Source organism: Papaver somniferum, unplaced genomic scaffold, assembly GCF_003573695.1.
Source record: "Papaver somniferum cultivar HN1 unplaced genomic scaffold, ASM357369v1 unplaced-scaffold_135, whole genome shotgun sequence".
Lineage (NCBI taxonomy): Eukaryota > Viridiplantae > Streptophyta > Magnoliopsida > Ranunculales > Papaveraceae > Papaver > Papaver somniferum.
Window position 1 is genome coordinate 4644488 of NW_020622713.1, and position 9653 is coordinate 4654140.

The 9653-nt window shown below is 33.8% G+C and overlaps 2 pseudogenes; one reads left to right on the forward strand and one right to left on the reverse strand.

Annotated features, from left to right (window-relative positions):
* Positions 1 to 1964: 1964 nt before the first annotated feature.
* Positions 1965 to 9259, forward strand: LOC113334018 (annotated as a pseudogene).
* Positions 3560 to 5646, reverse strand: LOC113334142 (annotated as a pseudogene).
* Positions 9260 to 9653: the final 394 nt, after the last annotated feature.

Genomic DNA, 9653 nt, shown 5'->3' on the forward strand with positions numbered 1-9653 from the left:
TTTGAATCGACGATTAACCGTCTCAATCGAAGAAGAAAAGAAGAATAAAAGAAAGAAAGGTGAATAGAAGAAGAGAAGAAGAAGAATAAAAGAAAGAGAGGTGAATAGAAGAACACAAAAACAACTTCTTTTGATTTAATAAATTTTCATTTTTTCTGATTAGATTATTTAGTTAATGGAAGGTTAAAAGGATAATAAATTAAATTAATTGAGAGTATTTTTAAACTTTTATATAGATCTGGTCCCCATATCCGCATCCTATTCAAGCCCCAATAATAGGATTTTTTATTAAAAACCGTTTTATTGGTGGGGGTGATTTTTACATTTTGTGTTCTATTCGTTCATTTCTCTTTAACGCTTCTGAAATGAAGTGCTTCTTTCTCTGAAACAAGGTATGTTCCCGGTCCCTCCAAACATCTCTTCCATGAGTATCTCTTTCATCTTTGCATTTTAATTCCCCTGAAAATGGATTTCTGGTTTTGCATGGACTTTCCTACATTAGAGGTACCCAATTTCCTACCACATTGTAAGTTTGTCCTCTTTGATTCAGATGGCTGGATAGAGTGTGTAAATTGAATTACAGTATAATATATCTCAAGTCATTTATGAATGATTAGTGATTATCAAGTTACAGTTAAACAATTAGGAATTTAGGATGGATATATGGTTGCCCTTATTCTGTTTGTGAAAATCTGTCTTAGGATCTTACTTAAAAATTTTAAGAAAAACAAAACCATGCTCATGAGAGATTCCTAGGTGTGAATACGGTCTAACCAAATGCATTACCGGCACCAGTTGTGATAATTATGCGAGTAGTGATGATGTATTTTGGCTTCTACAGGTACTAATAATGGTGGTAATGTTATTGTTACTCAAGGTATAGTAGTAGTATGTGAGTTACTAGGTAGACTTTCATTGAAACATCTGTAGAAAAAGGAAACTCTTCTAGAGAGTTCAAAAGGCATGCTATAACAGGTTTCCTTTCAATTGCCAGGTAAGCCAGGTTTAAATTTACTGCTGGATTGATTAGTGTGTGAAATAGGTATTTCATAAAGCTTGCGGAAAAAAACATTACCTTTGATGCAATTTTGTTCGCCATTATGATTCATTACTTGCTTTACCTTATCATCATATGCAATGTTCTGGATAAAGTATTCATGACATATTTCAGTTGTGTGTGCATTCCTAAACTTGTTTCTGAATTTGGTTTTTATTATTCCTCATTGATCATTATCATTTTCTTTTTGGCTCTTTTTGTATCAGTCAATTTGAAATTATTGTTAAAAAAAAGGCATATCAAACATATTTTTGAATGTAAACGAAAATGAAAACAAAAGAGAAAGGCTGTTTTTGAGGATGCGAGGAAACAGAATTGGAAAACGATTTTTGGAATGTTGATCCAACATCTTCTATTTACTGTTGTTTAGTAATCTGGATTTGAGATTCTGTCTGTCTAAAAAATCCCATTGTTGTTGATTGCTTGAACCAGAAGAAAAAAATGGTGGAACTAGACTGACATATAGACAGAAGAAAAAACTAAAGTGTCTGTGGAAAACTTTAAAACTCTAAAAATCTCTGGGGATACATTAAACAAAAAACCGTTATAACTAGTGACTAGTCAAGCTCGGGAGATTCCAAAAACACTTCCTGAACTTGGCAAAGTGGGTGTCTTAGTGAAATCATTCTGGGACGCACTCGGTTCACTTCCTGTCTTCCCTTCACGTCGCTCCATTTGCTACAATAACTGTTTGGCATCTCATTTTCGTCAAATCTGTTTCACGCTTGATGCTCCTAGTAACTCGATTCATAACTCGTCACTTTACTAATTCCATATTGTAACCCTCTCTCACAAGTCAATAACTCGTCCCTTTATCACAAACCCTCATTCGTAGAAGGACTATATTTATTCTTTTAACCCTAATTACCCAACTCTATAGTACAGAAAGATTAGGTCGATCTTAGCGATGCCTGAAACTTTTCTTATAACTTGCTTCAGTAGTTCAGTTAATCCTCTGAAATTAAATGTTTGTTTATTTTCTATTTCTAGCAGAGGATAAATTTCAGATGTCGATATCATGGTTTGACTCTGCAAGTATTGATCATCATTTTTGACATCCCCAGTCTCAAAAGTGTAATGTTTTGGTAATTATTTCTCTACTTTCTTGGCTCACTTGCAATAGCTTGAAATAATCAAGTACAATAGTTTGGAATTTTAACAAACTTTCAGATTTTTTTTTTTTTTTAACTGGATACTTCTTTCATGGTATTCATGTCAACAGGTTCTAAAAGAGAAAGGGATTCACATTTGGGATGGCAATGCATCTCGAGACTACCTTGACAGGCAACTACTTATCTATTCCTCATACACTACTTTTTCAAATAACATGCTTTTCTAAGTAGTTTGAATGTTTTTCTGCATTCCAATTTCAGCATCGGTTTAACAGACAAGGAAGAGGGCGATTTAGGACCCATATATGGTTTCCAGTGGAGATACTTTGGTGCTAGGTTGGTTGAAGTTAAATTAAGGAAGGGTCACTATATGACTAATATAGATGCTTAGAAAGGACTTTTTTTTTTTCCAGATACACTAATATGCTTGCGGACTATAGTGGCCAAGGATTTGATCAATTGTTAGGTGTAATTGAAAAGATAAAGAATAAGCCTGATGACAGGCGAATCATTCCTTCAGCTTGGAATCCATTGGATCTTGGTTTAGTGGCACTTCCACCATGCCACATGTTTTCACAGGTTAGGGACATTATTATTTTCTCCCCAGTTTTGTTTCCTTTAATCATTTTTCTTGAATGGTATGCTCTTGTTGTATGTTGTAGTTTTACGTAGCCATTGGAGAGCTATCCTGCCAAATGTATCAATGATCTGCTGACATGGGTCTCGGTGTGCCGTTTAACACCGCATTTTATTCTCTTTTGACATGCATGATTGCTCATGTTTGCGGTATAAATACCTAACTCAGATTGCATGTGTTTCTGTAGTTAGCATTGTACTGTATAATATCTTAAGGCATCGTTGTAAGCGATTACTCATTACTACTTTCATTTGTATGTTTTTCCCATCTACAGATCTCGTTCCTGGTGATTTTGTCCATGCTATTTGGTGATGCCCACCATGTTTACAAAACTCATGGCAGGCCTCTACAGAAGCAACTCCAGAAACTTCCTAGACCTTTTCCTGTGAGTAAAACGAAGTAAATTAGGTTTAAGCTTACTTCCAAAACAGTTTTTTTTTTCACAATCTTTTTTTACTCATGACCAACTTAGTTTTCTTCTTTCTCTTGTCTTTTCTTATTTTCTCTTTCTACAATGCAGACATTGAAGATCAGTTCTGAGAAGAAGGATATAGATTCTTTTGTGGCGACTAATTTCAAACTAATGGATTATGATCCCCGTCGGAAGATAGAGATGAAAATGGCAGTTTTCCCCGAACACTGATAATTTGAGTAAGCAAACTGCACATACTGCTAAATCATTTTTATATTTTACACTTATAAAAAAAACCCAGATATTTGTGTGTTTTTTCTTCCTGTTTCATTCTTTCATGTACTGAAATGAGAATTCTAGGATAGATTAATGTTATTTTTTCAGTGCTCTGCCCAATATTTTGATTTAGAAACAAACATTTAAGTGTCTAACAACCACAAATTGATCTTTATTCAGAAAAATTGACTCTAAAAGAAAAATTGACCCTCGGCTATGATGATCACCATCGTCTTAACCTCATTCCTCTTCCCCTTCCCCTGCCCCTATAGTTTGTTCTTCTGGGTCTTTTTACCTCTTCAATTTCAAGCTTCTGTTTTTTTTTGTTCTTCATTTGTTGTTTCTTCATCTTCTTCATCCTTGGGTTCATTTTGTTCAGTTTTCTTTCTCTTTAGTAACTCAACAAGACCACCTAAGGATTTGTCAGCTCCTTCTCTCTTCATTAACTCTTCTGCTACTTCTGCTGGTGTGATTTGGGCTTCTTGTATAAGTTGTTCGATCTCTCCAAAAAGATGGTGCTCCTTGTGGATAGAGAGGTAATTTGCTGCAAGAAGTCTGAACTCTTTAGGAGTACAGTAAGACATGTGAATGTGCATGTCCATCCGGCCTGGCCGCAACAAAGCAGGATCAAGCTTTTCCTTGTGATTAGTTGTAAAAATGATAATCCTCTCATCTCCACAGCTTGACCATAAACCATCAATGAAGTTGAGTAATCCTGAAAGAGTCAGCTGTGTAACAGAAGAAATAAACTGTCAGTTCAGTATGGTCCTAGCTTGGGAATGACACATTTATATGACTCCTGTCTGCTAAGATGATTTCATCATTTCTTTGTAGTGAACAGAACAGGAATTCAATCATTCAAACAAACCAGAGTCCAAAACTAGGTTCATTTCAAAATAAAGCAAAAAGGGTTTTTTCTTTTGATAACTAGGTTACACATTTATTATGCATCTATGAAATATTAGTACTGACCTTGGTTTCGGGAGCTTGATACCATTGTTGTTGTTGTTGATCAGTTTCCCTATCTTTAAAATCAGTGCTGCAATCAATATCTTCAATAACAAGTATGGATCGATTAGTCGTAGCAACCAATAAGCTTCACAACTCCAAATTTGATTGAAGATTAGAAAGCTCTAAATCATAGATATCGAAATTCAGATAATTAGCCATGGCAGCAATTAAACTTGATTTTCCAGTTCCAGGAGGACCGTATAACAAGTAGCCACGTTTCCAAGCTTTTCCTACTTTCTTATAAAATTCTCTTCTCTCAACAAATCTGTCCAAGTCCTCCATTAACTCCTGTTTAACCTCTGGATCCATTGCCAGGGTATCAAAAGTAGCTGGGTGCTCTAAATTGATAGAATCCCAAACACCTGAATTACCACTACCATCACCTCCATAGAAACTTCCATATGTATTAAGCTTCAGCACCTTGTTTTCTTTTTTCAGTTGTTTCGATTTTCTTAGTACATGAGGAATGTAAGACTCAAGAATCCTGTCTTTGTATCTCTTATCAAAACTGAGCTCAAAAGATTTCTGTTCAGATTATATGGATCATTAGGATTCGGTTTCTCAGATTCAGAACATACATATCTCAATTTCAGCTGAATCTCTTCAAAGAAATCCGTAGTTTCCTGACCTTTTTCGATGGTGACTGAAACATTTTTGTCTCTCGGTGCTTTGCTGATTCTAAGACGATTTATGGTTGGAGTGATTTTAGTACGCAGGAAAATCTCTGAAGCTTCGTAAACTTGGTTACGCTAAGACCGTCGAATTCTTGAATGACGAAAATAAGAAGAGAAGGATTACGACTAAAAACGTTACAAAAAGCCGATGAAAGGTACGTTCGTAGTTGTTCCGGTATGAATTCATTAGCAATTGATCTCACAAACATCATTGAACCAGCAAATGAAGCATAAGCTGATAATACTGATGTTGCCGATGGCATTTTTTCTGTCATTGTAAACATTTATTTTCCTCGATCAAAATATTGGTTTTCCCTTTCTTTGAACTGTGGAAATTGAAGACGGGAACTGGAATTTTTTTTTGGAAGAGGAAGTGGAAATATATATATATATATATATATATATATATATATACAGATGAAAGTGAGCTTTGTTTGGTGAAAGTGAAGGATAATGCTTGTGTTGTATTGCTTCGCTTTGCTTGTGAATTGTTTATATAGAAAGTATAGGTGGACCATAAAGTCATACATATGAAGAAAAATGTGACGATAAGAGGAAGATTCCAAGCATTCGATGCAAGCTGTTGCTTAATGGACAACTTGGGCTCCAAACTTTGTATATTATATACGAGTTTTTGATTGGAATATTGACACACCCGACACCTGTCCTTGAGACATTATCTACTATCTAGCCCCAGTTTCTTGCACGTTGTTGAGATGGATGAAGAAGACCATGTGCCGTAGGTGAAAACTGGACCTTGCTACAGCCCGGACAGCAGGTGCTGGTCCAGATTTGGGACACTACGTGTCACAATTTTAATGGTAAAAAGGAAATGATTCTAGCATTGGGATTGATGGTGGGTTGAAGATGGGAATGATCAAGTAAAAATTGACTTTTAGTCCCAAAATTACTGGGCTTGGGACGCTTTAGTCCACCCATCTCATGCCTAGTACTCTCTAGTCCGAAAAAGCCCCGCCTCCAACAATTTAGTCCAAATATGGACGAGTTAGTCCAAAAATACACCGATTCATGGATATTCTCGGATTTTCACAGTACCAAAGTTACCCTTTCAGAATTTCCATATATGAACAATTTTTTTCAAATGTAATGTGGATCTAAGATTTCAAATCAGAAGAAATTGAGAAAGATGGAGAGAAAGGGAGAGATAAACAAAGATATAAAGAGATTTTGTAGGATTAAGTTGTTTCTTCATCAGATTATTTTGATCTCAGGTTAGTTTTTCATCGTTAATCTTTTGTTTTACTTCTTCGATTCTGTGACTGTGCTTTTTTTAATGCATGGTAGGAAATCGATTCGATTTGTTATCTTTTGTTAGATCTTTTTGATTTTTTTTAGTGATTTTTGTTATATTTAAGTTTTGATTTTCATGCAATTCTGATTTCATTTTCATTTCTTCTTCATAAATTTGTTGCTCTTTGTTAGTTTTTCGATTTTGAGATCTACATATACATGATTAAGATGTTTTTGTTCTCTTCATATATGTTTTTTATAACACGACCAAAGTTATTAATGGCGATTAATTGATAAATTGATTGATTTCTTCTGTTTTTGATTAAACAAAATGTGTACCTGTATATGTTTCAGTTTATGGTTATTTTAAGATTGATTCAAAGAATAAATTCTATGATATGTTCAAATGTGATTCAGATATATTTGTTTTTAAGTCTCTGTGTCAGTGGATTCTATATTAAGAAATTTCAGATGTGATTCAGATTTTTCTTGAGCTACCTCTGTTATTATATGTGATTTTTTTAGATCTCTTGATCTCTTCATTTGTGTGCTTTTATAACGCGTTTGATTTTATTTCATGATTTCTAATTGATAGAGTATTTGATATATTTTTATGGTGATATAACATGTGTACTTTATACACTGTATATGTTCTCTATATATGTATTTTATAATACGCAAGGTATCAACCATGTCTAAGAAGGTTGTATACATATTGTACACTGAAATTCTCTTTGATAAATGCATAGGTTGTTTTGTTTGAATCAACGCTTTATTTTTGTTATTTTTCTGTAGATATGTACATACTTGTACACTATACTAGCATGCTCTCCGATGAATGCATGGCATGTTTTGTGGTTATGGATGCTAGAATTTGTCATTTTTTTTTCTGTGGATGTGTACATGTTTATACACTAAAATTCTCTATGATGAACATATAACATGTCATGTGGTATGAATGCTAAAATTTGCTAGGTTTTATACAGGTGCATAATTTTTTGTATGCTAGTATGCTCTTTCTATGAAGGGATGGCATGTCCTATGGGTATGATGCTATAATTGGTTATTTTTTTTGTAGAGGTGTACATGTTTGTACACTAGTATGTGTTTCAATTTATATAGCATGTGCATGGACTTTAATATACACCATATATGTTTTTTTTTGTAATATGTAGGGTCTGAACCAAGTCTGATCAGGTTGTGTATGCTTTTTTTGAATCATGGTGAGTATTCATCCATATTTTGGGAGATGCGTACACATTTATATACTAAAACTTTATGTGTGATGAATGCATCGGTTGTTTTGTTTGAATTAATGCTATATTTTTGTTGTTTTTCTGTAGATGTGTACATAATTATACGCTAGTATGCTTTCTCACAATTTTATGTTTTGTTTTGTGAGTATGGATGTTGGATTACTTGTTTTTTTTAAAGGTGTGTACGTAGTTGTACACCATTGTGCTGTGTCATTATTATATGGCATGCTTTAGGGGTATGGATGTTGGATTTCTATAGGTGTGTAAATAGTCGTACACCATTATGATCTTTCATAATGTTATGATCTGTTTTGTGGGTGTGGATGTTTGATTAGTTAGATTTTTGTATAATTCTACATGTTTATATACTAGTATGCTTTGTGATGAATTGATTGCATGTCCTGCGAGTATGTACGCTAGAGTTTATTATGTTTCTATATAGGTTTACATATTTGTACACTTGTATGCTCTGTAACGATTATTTTGAGTTTATTTGTAACTTTAAGATTTTCGGGATCATATTTTTTGGGTGTATATAGTTGTACACATGTTAATGTTAATGTATACATAGTTGTACATATTTTTGACTTTATGAATGGTATTACTAGGGTGCATGAATCATTTGGTAGCAGTTAATGAAGATGGTTGGACATGAATACGTCGAAGAGATGATTACCTCTTGATTATTCCATTCATAAATGGTGGATGTCACTAGGGTAAGTTTCTTTACCTTTGCAATTGATCTTGAAACTTTATTTTGACCATAGTTAACCCTAGTAATGATGTGGATTATATTCGGGTCGATAATATGTCACACTTTAGACTCATTGGGTATTATTTGAATTTATATGTATGTATAAATTTAGGGACTCATAAGCTCAAAATAATTTTATTCAATATTGGTAGTGATATTGTTGTTTAGGTACACGATTCAAGTTGTACGTGTGTATATGATTGTGCACGTTGTCCGATCTCATTTATATATGGCATTTCTATGGGTATGGATGTGCACAGGTTGATTGTTTTAAAGATGTGCATAGTTCTGCAACTAAGTGTACATAGTTATACACATGTTTATTGTTTTTGAATCTGCGCATAGTTTTGCAACATTATGTTCTTTTTTTTCCAAATCATTTCATTGGTGCATATGTTTTATTTTCCAGGTTGAAGATTATCATATTGATGTCTAAGAGACGGGTAAAAGATCTTATAGGTAGAATCATTAGTCACATATCCAGGACTCCATTTGGAAGACGAAGAAATCAACGCATCAAAATTGCTAGAGAGAAGTAAAGAAGGCCTATGATGTGCGCTGAGTGCTTTACTTGCACCTTCCTTGATGATTTACTACCATTCTTGCTTACGACTTTGTACTTTTTTTTCTCATGTAAACTGTTAGATTGGTTTTTTACTTCAGTACATGTGTCTTTATTTTTGCAGGTATGAATAATTTTATAACATGTCAGTACATATTCAACATCATGTACACTTTGATTTGCTAACCTGTCAGTAGATGTGCACCATCATGTACACCATTATGTACACATGAAAATAATTACTTAAAATATACCATGTAAATCTGTAAAAATCTGCATTCAAAACATATATATTCAAACTAATAATAAGATTAATTCAAGGTTTTACAAGTAATAATAGTTGTTTAAGAAAGTTAAGAAGCATAGTTGTTAAAAGTTTAAGAAAGTTACAAACAACTTAAGCAGGTTTTAAACATAAATCAAGTTGTTTCTCTCCTACTCGCACGCCAATCTTGGTATTATTTATCTTCTGCGATATTCTACAGTTTGGCAGGACCACCGACAGGTTTCTGCAGGTTCTGATGCTACCATCTCCAACAAGTATATACACACCTACAAAAATCAGACAAATCCAACTTCAAAAACTATGAAACATGTCATACATCCATGAGATAGCTTACCAGTGTACTAGCATGTATACCATGACATCCA